Raw genomic sequence first — 14,868 nt, 5'->3', positions numbered from 1 at the left:
ATAAATGGCAATGAATAAGTACCTTTCGATAATAACTTTAAACGTAAATGGATTAAATGCACCAATTAAGAGACATAGAATAGCTGAATGGATAAGAAAGCATGACCCACACATATGCTGCCTACAAGAGACTCACCTGAGGACAAAAGACCACCACAGACTGAAAGTGAAAGGATGGAAACAAATTTTCCAAGCAAATGGACATGAAAAAAAAGCCGGGGTAGCAATCCTCATATCAGACAAAATAGACTTCAAAAAAAAGGCTATAAAGAGAGACCCAGAAGGTCACTTCATAATACTCAAGGGAAGAATCCACCAAGAAGACATTAACATCATAAATATATATGCACCCAACACAGGAGCACCCAAATATATAAAGAAAATCCTAGAGGACCTCAAGAAAGATATTGACAGCAACACAATTATAGTAGGGGATTTTAACACCCCACTGTCAAAAATGGACAGATCTTCCAAACAAAATATCAACAAAGATATAGCAGCATTAAACGACACTCTAGAAGAAATGGACCTAATTGATATATATAGAGCCATCCATCCCAAAGAAACTAAATACACTTTCTTTTCAAACGCACATGGAACATTTTCAAAGATAGATCACATGATAGGACACAAAACCAGTCTCAACAACTTCAGGAAAATAGAAATCATACCAAGCATCTTCTCTGATCACAAGGGACTGAAATTGGAAACCAACCCCACAGGAAAAAACCCAAAACACCCAAAATCATGGAGACTGAATGGTAGGCTATTGAACAATGAATGGGTCAAGATTGAAATTAGGGAGGAAATCAAAAAACTCCTTGAAACAAATGAAAATGAACTCACCACAACCCAAAATTTATGGGACACAGTGAAGGCAGTCCTGAGAGGGAAGTTCATAGCGATACAGGCTCACCTAAAGAGGATAGAAACATTTCAAACAAACAACCTAACCCAACGCCTGCAAGAACTCGAGGAACAACAACAAAGACAGCCCAGAGCAAGTAGAAGGAAGGAAATAACCAAGATCAAAGCAGAATTAAATGACATAGAGACTAAAAGCACAATTCTAAAGATCAATGAATCCAGGAGTTGGTTTTTTGAAAAGATAAACAAAATAGACAAACCTTTAAGTAGGCTCATTAAGAAAAGAAGAGAGAGGACACAAATAAACACAATCAGAAATGAAAGAGGAGAGATTACAACTGATACCACAGAAATAGAAAGGATTGTAAGAAATTACTATGCGGAACTGTATGCCAAGAAATTTGAAAACCTGGGTGAAATGGACAAATTTCTAGAAAAATATAATCTTCCAAAACTCAATGAAAAAGAAGCAGAAAACCTGAACAGGCCAATAACAGCAAATGAAATTGAAGAAGTAATCAAAAAACTCCCATCACACAAAAGCCCTGGGCCAGATGGTTTCACAGGAGAATTCTACAAAGCTTTTAAGGAAGAGCTAACCCCTATTCTTCACAGACTATTCCAAAAAATCCAAAAGGAGGGAAAACTCCCCAACTCTTTCTATGAAGCCAGCATCACCCTAATCCCAAAGCCAGATAGAGACACAACAAAGAAAGAAAATTACAGACCAATATCACTGATGAACATAGATGCTAAAATCCTCAACAAAATATTGGCAAATCGCATCCAACAATATATCAAAAAGATCATACACCACGACCAAGTGGGATTCATCCCGGGGATGCAAGGATGGTTCAATATACGCAAATCAATAAATGTAATACACGAAATAAACAAAAGCAAAGACAAAAACCACATGGTCATATCAATAGATGCGGAAAAAGCTTTTGATAAGGTACAACACCCATTTATGATAAAGGTACTCAGCAAGGTGGGAATAGAGGGAACATTCCTCAATATAATAAAGGCCATATATGAAAGACCTACAGCCAACATCATACTCAATGGGCAAAAACTAAAAGCTTTTCCACTAAGATCAGGTACAAGACAAGGTTGCCCACTTTCACCACTTCTATTCAATATAGTATTAGAAGTTCTAGCTGCAGCGATCAGACAAGAAAAGGAAATAAAAGGCATCCAAATCGGAAAGGAGGAAACAAAACTGGCATTGTTTGCAGATGACATGATAGTGTACATGGAAAACCCTATAGCCTCTACCAAAAAACTGCTGGAACTAATAAATGAATTTGGCATAACAGCGGGATACAAAGTTAATATCCAGAAATCAAAGGCATTTTTGTATACCAACAATGAAGCAGCAGAAGCAGAAATCAGGAAAAAAATCCCATTCGATATAGCAAAAAGAAAAATAAAATATCTGGGAATAAACCTAACCAAGGAGGTAAAAGACCTGTATGCAGAAAACTACACAACACTGAAGAAAGAAATCAAGGAAGACACAAATAAATGGAAACATATACCGTGTTCATGGATTGGAAGAATTAACATCATCAAAATGTCCATACTACCCAAAGCAATTTACAGATTCAATGCAATACCTATTAAAGTACCAATGGCGTATTTCACAGACATAGAACAAACACTTCAAAAATTTATATGGAACCAGAAAAGACCCCGAATAGCTGCTGCAATTTTGAGAAAGAAGAACAAAGTAGGAGGGATCACAATACCTGATATCAAACTGTATTACAAGGCCACTGTAATCAAAACAGCCTGGTACTGGCACAAAAACAGGCACATAGACCAATGGAATAGAACAGAGAGCCCAGAAATAAACCCAACTCTCTACAGTCAATTAATATTCGACAAAGGGGGCAATAACATAAAATGGAGTAAAGACAGCCTTTTCAACAAATGGTGTTGGGAGAACTGGACAGCTACATGCAAAAAAATGAAACTTGAGCACCAACTTACACCATACACCAAAATAAATTCAAGGTGGATAAAAGACTTAAATATAAGCCGTGAAACCATTAAAACCCTAGAGGAGAGCCTTGGCAAGAAAATCTCAGATATTCTACGCAGCAATATTTTTACTGATACGTCCCCTAGAGCAAGGAACATAAAGGAAAGAATAAACAAATGGGATCTCATCAAAATTAAAAGCTTCTGCATGGCTAAGGAAAACAGTATCAAGATACAAAGAGAAGCAACAGCTTGGGAAAACATATTTGCCAATGATACCTCAGATAAGGGTTTAATCTCCAAAATATACAAAGAACTCATTCGGCTCCACTCAAAGAAGACAAGCAACCCAATCAAAAAATGGGCAGAGGACTTGAACAGACATTTCTCCAAGGAGGACATACAGAGAATCCAGAGACACATGAAAAGATGCTCGATATCACTAGCTATCAGAGAGATGCAAATTAAAACCGCAATGAGATACCACTTAACACCAGTCAGATTGGCTATCATAAACAAAGAAACAAACAACAAGTGCTGGAGAGGTTGTGGGGAAAAGGGGACTCTAGTTCACTGTTGGTGGGATTGCAGACTGGTACAACCACTATGGAAAACAGTATGGAATTTTCTAAGAAAACTAAAAATGAACGTACCTTTTGACCCAGCAATTCCACTCTTGGGAGTATATCCTAAGAACCCTGAAACACCAATCCAAAAGAACCTATGCACCCCGATGTTCATAGCAGCACAATTTACGATAGCCAAGAGTTGGAAGCAGCCTAGATGCCCATCGGTAAATGACTGGATCAAAAAACTATGGTACATTTACACAATGGAATTCTATGCTGCAGAAAGGAAGAAGGAACTACTACCCTTTGCAACATCATGGATGGAACTGGAAAGCATTATGCTGAGCGAAATAAGCAAGGCGGTGAAAGACAAATATCATATGATCTCACCATTAACAGGAATCTAAACAAACCAAACAAGCAAGCATAATACAACCAATGACACTCAAATATGGAACAGGCTGTCAGGGCCCAGAGGGGAGAGGGGAGAGAATCATAGGGGAAAAGGGAATGGACTCACATGAACAAGTATAAAAGACACATGGACAATAACTAAGGGTGGGGGGTGGAAAGGGGAGGGAGGCGGGGAGCATGGGGTGGGGGCGGGCAGGGTTGGGAATATAAGACAGAAACCTGTACTTGAACAAGAATTAAATAAAAATTATATTAAATTAAAAAAAAAGAATAACCAAAGTAAAGAATAAGTGAAACTACAGACAAAGGATGTCTCCTGGAGAACCTAAACTCAAATATTTTTGTCTTATTTTTATTCAACATTTTAAGTATTAAATTAGACAAATTTTATTTGTTTCAGAAATAGCAGTATAAAAGTAGTATAATATAAAAGTAGACTATATGAGCATCAGCTGTCATTTCTTAAAAAAAGGGAAAAGGTTTCTTTAAAATTTAATATGTGTATTGATTTGAGAGAGAGAGAGATAACTCAGTATGAGAGAGAAACATGGACTGGTTGTGTCCCTTACAAATACCAACTGGGTAGCAAACCCACAAACCCATGTTTTGTGCTGTGACCAGGGATCGAACTCAGGACCTTTCAGACCTTTCAGTTTATGGAATCAGGCTCCAACCAACTGAGCCCCCTGGCCAGGACAAGGAGGAATATTTTTATAGGCACACTGAAAAAGTCTAATGGTGAGTGGGTAGACAGTATAAATCATAGGAAAGGGGAAAGGATGGAAAGAAAGAAAGACAAAGAGGGTCTGTAAAGTTTGGCAGCCATGTTTGCTTCTAGCATGCTTCAGACACATTTATGATACACGTAAGGCCCCACTGGCCTAGGACATAGAATTGCTAGATTCTTCTGGTGTAATAGAATGACTTAGAATTTTGCAAACATTGTGTGGCTTTTGATCTTTTCCTCTAATGTGCTTCTCAATTAAAAGGAAGGGTAAGAGGGCAGGACTTGAATTTATAAATAAATGAATGAGCTGTACATTCTGATGCATCTGTTTCTGACCAAATTTTAAACTAATCATAATCAAGTTGGTCTTATGAAACCTATTCATTGAAGTTCTGTAGTGAGTTCAAAGTAGTTTGAGCTTAAGATGTAAATGCAGCATGAGCATACCAATGAAATAATGGAGAATCACTAATAATGATTCCACCTGTCTGGTCGTAAGCACAGAAACGCGTTCAAGTTTCAGAATAACAGAAAATGTTATCCAGTGGTTACATTAAAGTATTTGTCAAATGAACACTCCCTAAGAAGTACTTCAGATTCATAGTTATAAGAAATATCAATTCCAAGATGTTATATTTACCTCAAAACTCCAACCTGTCATTGTTTCAATTACTTGGTAATTATATTCACTCTATGTAATAACACATAGGAGTGTGCTTACACATACAATTCACTGCAGTCATTATTAATGATTACAATGTGTCTATGTTAAGCCTTTCTTTGAATGAGTATTAAACTGTATTATTTTATGTTAAGTACAAGATGCTGTGCTAAGTTCTTGGGTCATGAGAAAAACTCTAAGACATCAGTTTGATCTCACATGACTTGTAATTGCAACACTATGAAAAAGAGAACACATGTAGGGACAATGAAATACTAAGTAATGTGAAATAAAGGATCTGCTAAGTTGTAGCAGTTGAGTGGCACCACAAAGTCTAAAGTCTCCCTCAGGCCTTGGCTAGAGTGGCCCAGTGGATTGAGTGCCAGCCTACAAACCAAAGGGTTGCTAGTTTGATTCCCAGTCAGGGCACATGCCTGGGTTGTGGGCCATGTCTCCAGTAGGAGGCACACACAAGGCAACCATGCACTGATGTTTCTCTCCCTCTCTCCCTCCCTTCCCCTCTCTAAAAATCAAATAAATAAATAAAAGTTAAAAAAAATAGAATCCCCCTTAGAACTGCATCTGCAGGCTTCAATTTTCTATCAGAAAAAATAATCTTTAAAGGAAGCACCAATTCCAAAAGAACATTGTACTGCTACATATCTATCAGATGACCAAAATCTAGAGTGCCTACAGCAAATGCTGACAAGGCTGCAGAGCAACAAGAATTCTCAAACACTTCTGGCGAGAGTGCAAAATAGTATGGCTATTTTGGAAGACAGTTTGGTAGTTCCTACAAAGCTATCCATGCACTTAACATATGGCCCAGCAATCATGCTTCTTCGTATTTACCCAAATGAACTGATAACTTATTTCCACCCAAAAACCTGCACACAGGTGTTTATGGCAGCTTTGTTCATCATTGCCATGATTTGGAACAACCACAATGTTCATAGTAAGTAAATGGACAAATAAACTACTTTATGTTCATATGGTTGAGTATGAGGGGGGACTTTCCAATATATAAAATTTATTTATAAAAAATTGTGTATATAACCTTACATATTTAAACTTAGTCATCTTCAAAGTTCTCTCCATTTGATGCAACCCACCTATCAAGACTTTTTTTCCACTGCTCAAAACAGTTTCTGAACTCATGGATTTTGATGTGTTTAAGCGCTTCTGCCTTTTTTTTGTTCCACCTCTTCCACATTGGCAAAACTTTTGTTTCCCTTTGAGGACTTTTCTCATCTGAACAAAATAAAAATCACTCAGGGTGAGATCCGGTGAATAGGGACAATGGGCCATGGGGGTCATGCCATTTTTGATCGAAACTGCTGAACACTCCAGTGCAGTGTGGGCAGGTGCTCTCAGAAATCACCCATCATGAAATGGGCAAATCCATCGAAAGAGTCTTCAAAGAAATCCACAGAAGCCAAATTTAGCCTCTCACAACAACACCAGCTGGCACACTGATACAGATGGGTTCCTGGAACCCTCACCTAGCAGGGGAACCTATACTATAAGGAGCCTGCCCTTACTGGTTTCTAAGGGAGGCATCACAAACGGTGCTGCTGCAGGGAGCCCTCGAGGATGCTGCTGCCACCAATAGGCTCTGACGCCAAAGCAGCAGAATGCTTCAATGCGTTCTGTATTCCACTTCCTCTCAGGATTGAAACTCAGTAATGGAAATACCCAGTTGGCCTAACTTAATACAAGTCCCTACGCACTGTCTTCCAAGGGAGGAGAAGGGAGAGCTATAGCAGCTCTTTAGAAATTCAGACATTAGAATTGCACAAATATTGCACAAATGTGGCTCCTGCCCTCCAGGAGTTACCAATCTATTGTGAGAAAGAGTTATGCAAATATCCAGCTGCACTACAGGGAGATGGGAGTTAAGGAAGCACAGTTGTAGGAGCAGTAAACAGGGTGGGAGGCAAAGACTGAGGAATCTTGCAGGGAAAATCTGACTGTTGAATTGTCTTGAGGACTTACAGCTCAGCAAGTTGAGAAGAGTGGAACGTACTTTCAAAACAATAAGAACAGCTGTGTGAAGCTTCCAAGTGTCAAAAGAGCATTGCATGGAATTTGTGGGTGGGGGGCACAGGTTTATGAGATAGGGCAGGTGTGTATGTAAAGAAATGGGTACATGGGGGAGACATGGAAAAAGTGTAACTAGCAGAATGGGGAAGGAGAATATTTTTTGTTGATTTCAGTTTGGAAGGTCCTTAAATACCATTCTGAGAAATTTGGAATTTATTACATGGACAATAAAAAGCCCTTATGACTTTTAATTATGGAATACATACTATTATACATACTATAATACACCTCTCTCTATATGTAGAGAGATAGATAGTATACTATGTATTATCTACTTAAATATATATTTCATATAGAAAATATGAATATTATAATTATAATACTTACTGATATAGAATAATAGATATTATTTAATACCAATATATGTGTTAAAATGTATTTAATATATGCACTAAATATATACATGTGTGTTTACTATACTTATATATGTTTAAAATATTAGTTTGGTCATTTTTTCCAGCCACCGTGTTTGTCATTAGATATGACCCCTTTAAAGGAGTAAAGGAGTCCTGCCTCTAGCTGGACCATTTCTTTTTCAATTACTCTTCCTGTGAAAGGAGATCATAATCTTGACTCTGCCTTAAAAGACTTTTATGAGGATTTAAAAATAGCTTTTAACTCTCTAACCAGTGCCACAGTGTGGCTATAAAAATCATATTGACAAAATTTGATTTATTTCTCAGTTTCCCCATCTGTGACATAAGGACTTTAATATTCAATAGCTGGCTGACTCATGTGGCTTAAAGTGAATACTAATTTGTTACTGCTAGTTAAATTCTAGAATATAGATATCGTCACTAACATCTATGTAATAGTAGTCATTTAATTCTATAATTATTTCATTGCTAGTCTCACAGGTGAACTGCAAATCCCAGTGCAGCCATTTCTTTATAAATATTGGCATCATCTGTATTCTGAAGATGTTTGATCACTTCTAAGATTGTTTTTCTTTGTCCCTTGCCTTCTTGTCTTTTGGCTTTAAGTGTAATTTGGTTAATCTATCTGCTGCTCATAGTCCATATACAAATGATTCTTTTTCAATATATAATAAAAAGAAATACATAGAAATGAAACTTATACATCTAACACTGTGTCATGAGTGATACTCTAACCTTATGAGTATCCATGCTATAGTCTTTTCTATGAGCCAATCTCCAGCATTTGTCATGAACTAGAGGTGCTGGGCCATCTATACAGCCACTGGCATTACAGGCAACACTGGCACCAAAGAATGACATTGAGTCAACCCAGGTGACTATGCTATTCACTCAGCTTTTATTAATGCAGGTTCAATCCAAATCTATAACAATCCAGTAACAATAATAATTACTCAGAAACAATAGCAATGACATCTCACAAGAAAATTGGGGGATAATAAACCTGAGTCCCAAGAGTCCAGATGGGAGCCCATGTGCAGGGGACAACCGGTCAGCATCTTGCAAAGCAGAGTCTGTGCAGCTCCAGTCAACCAGAGGATGTCCCATTAGAGCAGCTGAATGACTCTCAGCCATCTCAACTATCTGTTGGAAGGCCTTTCCTTTCATATTCTTGTATGATGCAATGTGGCATCAGCCTCTGATTAACACATGTTGGTTTTGCTGCTCCACTGCTTACACTCTGAAAGTGTACTACCACGGTGTACTGCGCATGCTCAAGGGGGTTGCATCATTTTTTGAGTCATTGCTATACTGCACATGTCCTCACATTCCCCATGCCAGCCAGAATGAGAAATATTTTAGATTGTTTTTTGAAAAAGATTTTGTTTATTTATTTTTAGAGAGAAGGGAAGGGAGACAGAAAGAGAGGGAAACATCAATGTGTGGTTGCCTCTCACACGCCCCCTACTGGGGACCTAGCCCGCAACCCAGGCATGGGCCCTGACTGGAAATTGAGCAACCCTTTGGTTTACAGACTGGTGCTCAGTCCACTGAGCCACACCAGCCACGGCTTAGTCTGGGTTTTTAACACCCATAATTGTAGCCCCTGATTTCCATAGATAATTCAATTTGTTGAGTGAAGAATTTTTTTTTTTTGCCTGAGAATAACTGATTTAAGAGTTCTCTGTATACTTAGGGTATGCAGGTATTGACTACCTGAACTCTTCCACATGTAGCATTTCAAATATTTTCCCAGGTTTCAACAACATTTTTCATTCCTGACCTCTGTCATATCTGTCTCAGATCCTAAAGCCTCTCTGGAATTCTGTTTTCAAAATTTGTTGATATATCTTATCTGTTATATATTAAAGGTGCTATTTTCTATTATATTTCTAATTCTAGAGAAAAAGACATGAACACAAACATGCTTATTGAAGCAGAAGCCCTTTAGTCATTTCTAGAAAATTGATAAATAAATGATTAATGGGCAGGACTGCTAAGGTTTTTTTACTTCACAAGTTGGAGTTGTTATATAGGGCTTATTTTCATTTATTTTCTTTGGTGTCCATCAATGTGTCACACTGTTCCTGAATAAATTTTATGCATAAATGTGGATTAAATATACATTATATATTTATATATTATAATAATCTTAAGCTTTTATGTTCCCCAAAGAGGACATTTCAGAGGCCATTTTGCACATTCATGTGTCTTCAAAGGGACAGTTATTTGAATGTGAGGGACTTTTCTTGAGATGAGTTTACAGATCTGTTATGGAAACACAAAAGATGAAACAGTTATAATGATGTGGTAAAATAATTGTGTGAAAAGGGAAATATACTTGTTAAAAGAATAAATGTTATTGGTTTCTAGTAATGTTCTTATTAGATAAACTGTGGAAGAAAGTGAGTGTCTAAAAATGTTTTTAAAATTGTTTTCTTACCAAAAGGAGAAGGGGAACTGATTTGCTGGACATATTTAAATCTTATTATTGCTCATTGTGAATCTGTGCTGGAAAAATGGTTAAAAATAAGAAAAATTATATGAACAGAGAACTGAGAAAAAAGATGGAGTTTTTAATTCCCTGAAAATATTTTATAGGCACTTTGTGCTTAAATTTTTAAAGTGACATGAATTTACAGGGCCATAAATTTTCAGCTTTAAAAGCACAGGGCTAGAACCCTGAATTACAAAATTACGGGTCTTGCATGTGAGAGATTCTGGTCTCAAGAGCTGGTTTTCTGTTTGCAAACACAAATGTGGAGATGCCTAGAAAATTAGGCATCTCAGAAATATTCTTATAATTCTTAATTACCTGGTTATAGTCATATGCAATATTTATGGTAGGTAATATTTACCAGTGGGTAATTTCCTTTGTTTAAACTCACTATTTTAAGATATGAAATAAAAATATTTAAAATTCAAGTTTAAACTTGATATGCATAGATCTGGATATGGTACATGAGTCTCCATGTTGTGTGGATGATCACATGCACATTTTTCTGTGGAAAGAGGATATATTTTTCCACATATTTAAAGAATATCTGTTACCTTAAAATAGTTGAGAATCATGATCTAGGCACCTTTTCAGGTTTCTTCCTGCTCCATGCTTTTGTTTTTCTACACATAACATATCAAAATGAAAAAACTAACTGAATATTCATATGAAAATAGACATGTTGCAATTTGATTAGAATTTAGTCCTGGACCAAGATGATTAAGTAATAATAAATGGCTACTTTCTCCCTTTGAAAACTCATTCATATGTAAAGTGTTCATTATTGAGTAATGCAAACAACTTCCAATTTCATATCAGAGAATTGAATTTCTTTTTCTGGGTTTCACCCCCTTATGATATCTCAAGAGCAGCTGAAAGTCAACATATCTAGAACTTAAATCATGATGTTTTTCTCATCACTCTTCCTACTCCATACTTTTCAAAAAGTGTTATTTGTGTTTTAGTGAGAGGCATCCCTTTGATTATCTTGAATCAGCCATACATATTTCAATATCGATGTTGATACTTTTCTCTTCATAACCCATCACAATTTTGAAAGACAAATCTCCATGGGTCTCTTATGTTTTCTGCATGACTAATAATGCACAGTTTCACAAATTGTCTTGGTTCTGGACTACTTTTTTTCAAGTATGTTTGTATAGCTGTTTATCTTGGATGATAAAGATAACATTCCTCCGGAGTGAAAAGCAAGTGTGCTTACTGTCCAGTATAATAAATATAATGCTTCCATCTAGGACAGAGTTTGTCAGGCTGACTTCACATTACAAAGATTTGGGTTTATTACACTCAGAGTTCCTTTGTTGTCATACAAGCAGCTGTGGAATTGGATGTCAGGAGAATGGTACAAATGTTGACACCATGGTTATTGCTACTGCCATAATAATAAAGCCCTTTGTCCTTAACCCAGGAGTCTCCTGAGCTCTGCCAGCATCCATAAAACTGTGGCATCTTGCAAAAACCATAAATCTCAGGCTTTTTGCAATGCTCGATACATACCACCTTTCATATGAAGTTCACATTGAATATTGCATACTCTCTCCACTTTGACTATAAATTACAATCATATATTATATGGATACTTTAAAGGTCTTATGGTAAAAATTTGCGATCCACTCAATAGTTTCTCATTGCATTTGGGACAAGTACACGATCAATGATGTAAAATCAAAGTTCTCCCATAGTCTAGCCTACAATTGATCAGGGTCAGTTCCCATTCAGGACAGATTTTTAGTCTGAATGGGTCAGTAACTGTGCCCTTTGGTGTCTAAATATTGTGAATATTATCCCGGTCATATGCTTACCACTAAGAGTCCTTTTTGCAGTTCAGAGAAATTTTAGTCTCCCTCAACTTCAGAGTCTTTGAATATGCAACTTAATCTGCTTAGCATCTTTTTTTCTCTTCATACCACTTTAATAAATTAACATTTGTTCCTCTTTCATTTCCAGTTTAAAGGTCACTTCCTCAGGGAAATCTATTATCAGCCTCTCTCTCTCTCTCTCTCTCTCGNCTCTCTCTCTCTCTCTCTCTCTCTCTCTCTCTCTCTATATATATATATATATATATATATATATATATATATAAAATATGACATATTTTCAATATGTCCCATACTTTTGTATTCACAGCACTTCTAACATTTTATAACTTTGTAATTGTATGGCCTTATGTGTGATAATATCTCTCTCTAATTCTAGATTATAAGCTCCATGCAGGCAAAAACACGGTCATTTTTCTCCTTGCTGCTACATTCCCAATTTCTGCCATGATATGTAAAATTGAGAATGAACCAAACATGTATTTGTTGAATAGATAAGTAAATAAATGAATGGTAAAATAATTAGTTTTTCAATATATCTAACTGAAATGACTCTAATTACGAAAGACCCATTTCTTATAGATATTGAATTTTTCACAAAAATTATCAGGATTTCACATTTCTTCTTGATGTGATCACAAATATTTTATTTCTTATTATAGATCATAAAATATATTTGAAGAAATGTATGTATTTAATCCTGAAAATATTAAGTTGAATGCCCTGTGTCAGAGAAAGTAATTTGGTATTTTTCCCTTAGTTCCAGGAGTGGGACTCACTAGTAGGATGAATACTTGGAACCAGGGAACAACTAAAAGTCAAGTAGAACCTTATATTAAAATAAAAAAAGAAGTCACATTTAATTTGATCATCCCCTGTGGGTATACACTCATGGCAATAATACATAAAAATAAACTGCAATTTCCCAAATATTACTTTTAACTCCTTCAAAATAGGTGCATTGGGTTAATAATTCATTTGAGTCTGTTCATCGTCTCCATTGTAAAACAATTATAATTATGGCTTCCACTATCCACCTCTATGCGGACATCCTCATATATTTGCATTTGGCTGCAACCTCTCTAATTTTAGTTCTACTTTCACATGTCTAAATGTTGGCAGTAATATTTTCCAGTGTTTTTTTCTCATCACTATACATAAAATAATATTTGCTCTGGCTGATGGGACTCAGTGGATTGAGTGGTGGCCTGCAAACCAAAGGGTTGCCAGTTCAACTCTTAGTCAGGGCACTTGCCTGGATTGCAAGCCAGGTCCCCAGTAGGGGGCGTGTGAGAGGTAATCACACATTGATGTTTTTCTCCATCTCTTTCTCACTCCCTCCCCCTCTCTCTAAACAAATAAAATCTTTTAAAAAATAAGATTCACCTCTCCGCCCCTTTGAAACATATGCATGGGGTTTCCATTATTATTTCTAATTTCATGACTTTTTCCAGGAGCAGCAATAATATCTCAATGAGAGTTAAATCTCTGAAACAAATTTGATCCTCAAGTTTTATTGATGAAATCACTTGATTTGAAATCACTACCCATTCATTCCTTTAGCTTCCACATACACCATCAACTCCCTCACTGAAAACAAGGATTGTGCCTAAGTACAATTTCCATTCACTGTAGTTCACTTTGCTAACTGCAATATGGACTGAGTGTTAGGGGATATGAATACCCATAGCTTCTTCTTTCATCTAATATCTTTATAATATCCACATATATGGGTTATTATTTTTTTGCTATATTTATGATGGGTCTTCAAGATAGAATGTGTATGGAAGAAAAGCATTATCTAATAAGAGGGCAAAGTAGATCTCTTCCCTTCGTATCATTTAAACCACAGGTCCTTCTTCAAATGTTAGGATTTGTACTCATATTTCTACTCCCCATGAGAATCACACAGATTATGAATCCTAAAATATCTCATTAGACATGCAGGATGGTGCAGTATAATATGGGTAGCTTATTAAATACAATTCCATTTTAGATTTTTTTTAAATCAAAGCAAGCCACTGTTTTTCCACCTTTGAATAGCTACAAAATTATTGGTTGAGAAAAAATTGTTTTTCTTAAATATCTAACTTTTTCTGTTATTGGCTTTTTTACTTTCATAAATGTAAATTTATTCGTATCTTAGAATGTCTACTGAGTAGAGGGAAAAACTAGTAGAGAATAATCTATAGCTATGCATTGGGAAGATGAAGGAAACACAGAAATTACTAGAGAGGTAGATTTTTGTATTCAGTGGTTTATTCTGTCCTATGTTTTGCTTCCCATGTAGGAAGTCCTTTGTTTTACTTATTTTTTTATCTTGCAATATTTCTACTTTTATTTATTTATTTTTTATTTTAACCGTTGTTCAAGTATAGTTTTCTGTCTTTTACTCCCATTCCAGCCCACCCCCCCCAGTGCTCCCCACCTCCCTCCATTTCCACCCTCCTTAGTTGTTGTCCGTGTGTCAACACGGATATTTATACTTGTTCCTGTAAACTTCTGTTAATTTAACTAACAGAAAATCCACTTAATGATGATGTAATATGTCTACTTTTCTTTTCAAAAAATAATCACTTCTTTAAAGTTGCATACTTAAAATATTTTTCTTGTGGTTGTAAGGAGATACCGATTTAACCTGCGAGTTAGGAGAATGATTTGAAGATATAATCTTGTGCAAGGACAGAGAAATCAAATCATAAGTTGTAAATGTTATTTGAATTATGAAATGTTATTTGACTTTCAAATATGTGTTGAATCCTCCTGTTTTGCTTTATAATACAGGTATTTTCCAAGCATCCCTTTGGTCTACATAGAGTAAAAAGTGCC

This window comes from Sturnira hondurensis, unplaced genomic scaffold (assembly GCF_014824575.4).
Source record: "Sturnira hondurensis isolate 20B ecotype Veracruz unplaced genomic scaffold, ASM1482457v3 Scaffold0022988, whole genome shotgun sequence".
NCBI classification, from domain to species: Eukaryota; Metazoa; Chordata; class Mammalia; order Chiroptera; family Phyllostomidae; genus Sturnira; species Sturnira hondurensis.
This window is presented reverse-complemented; position numbering follows the sequence as displayed.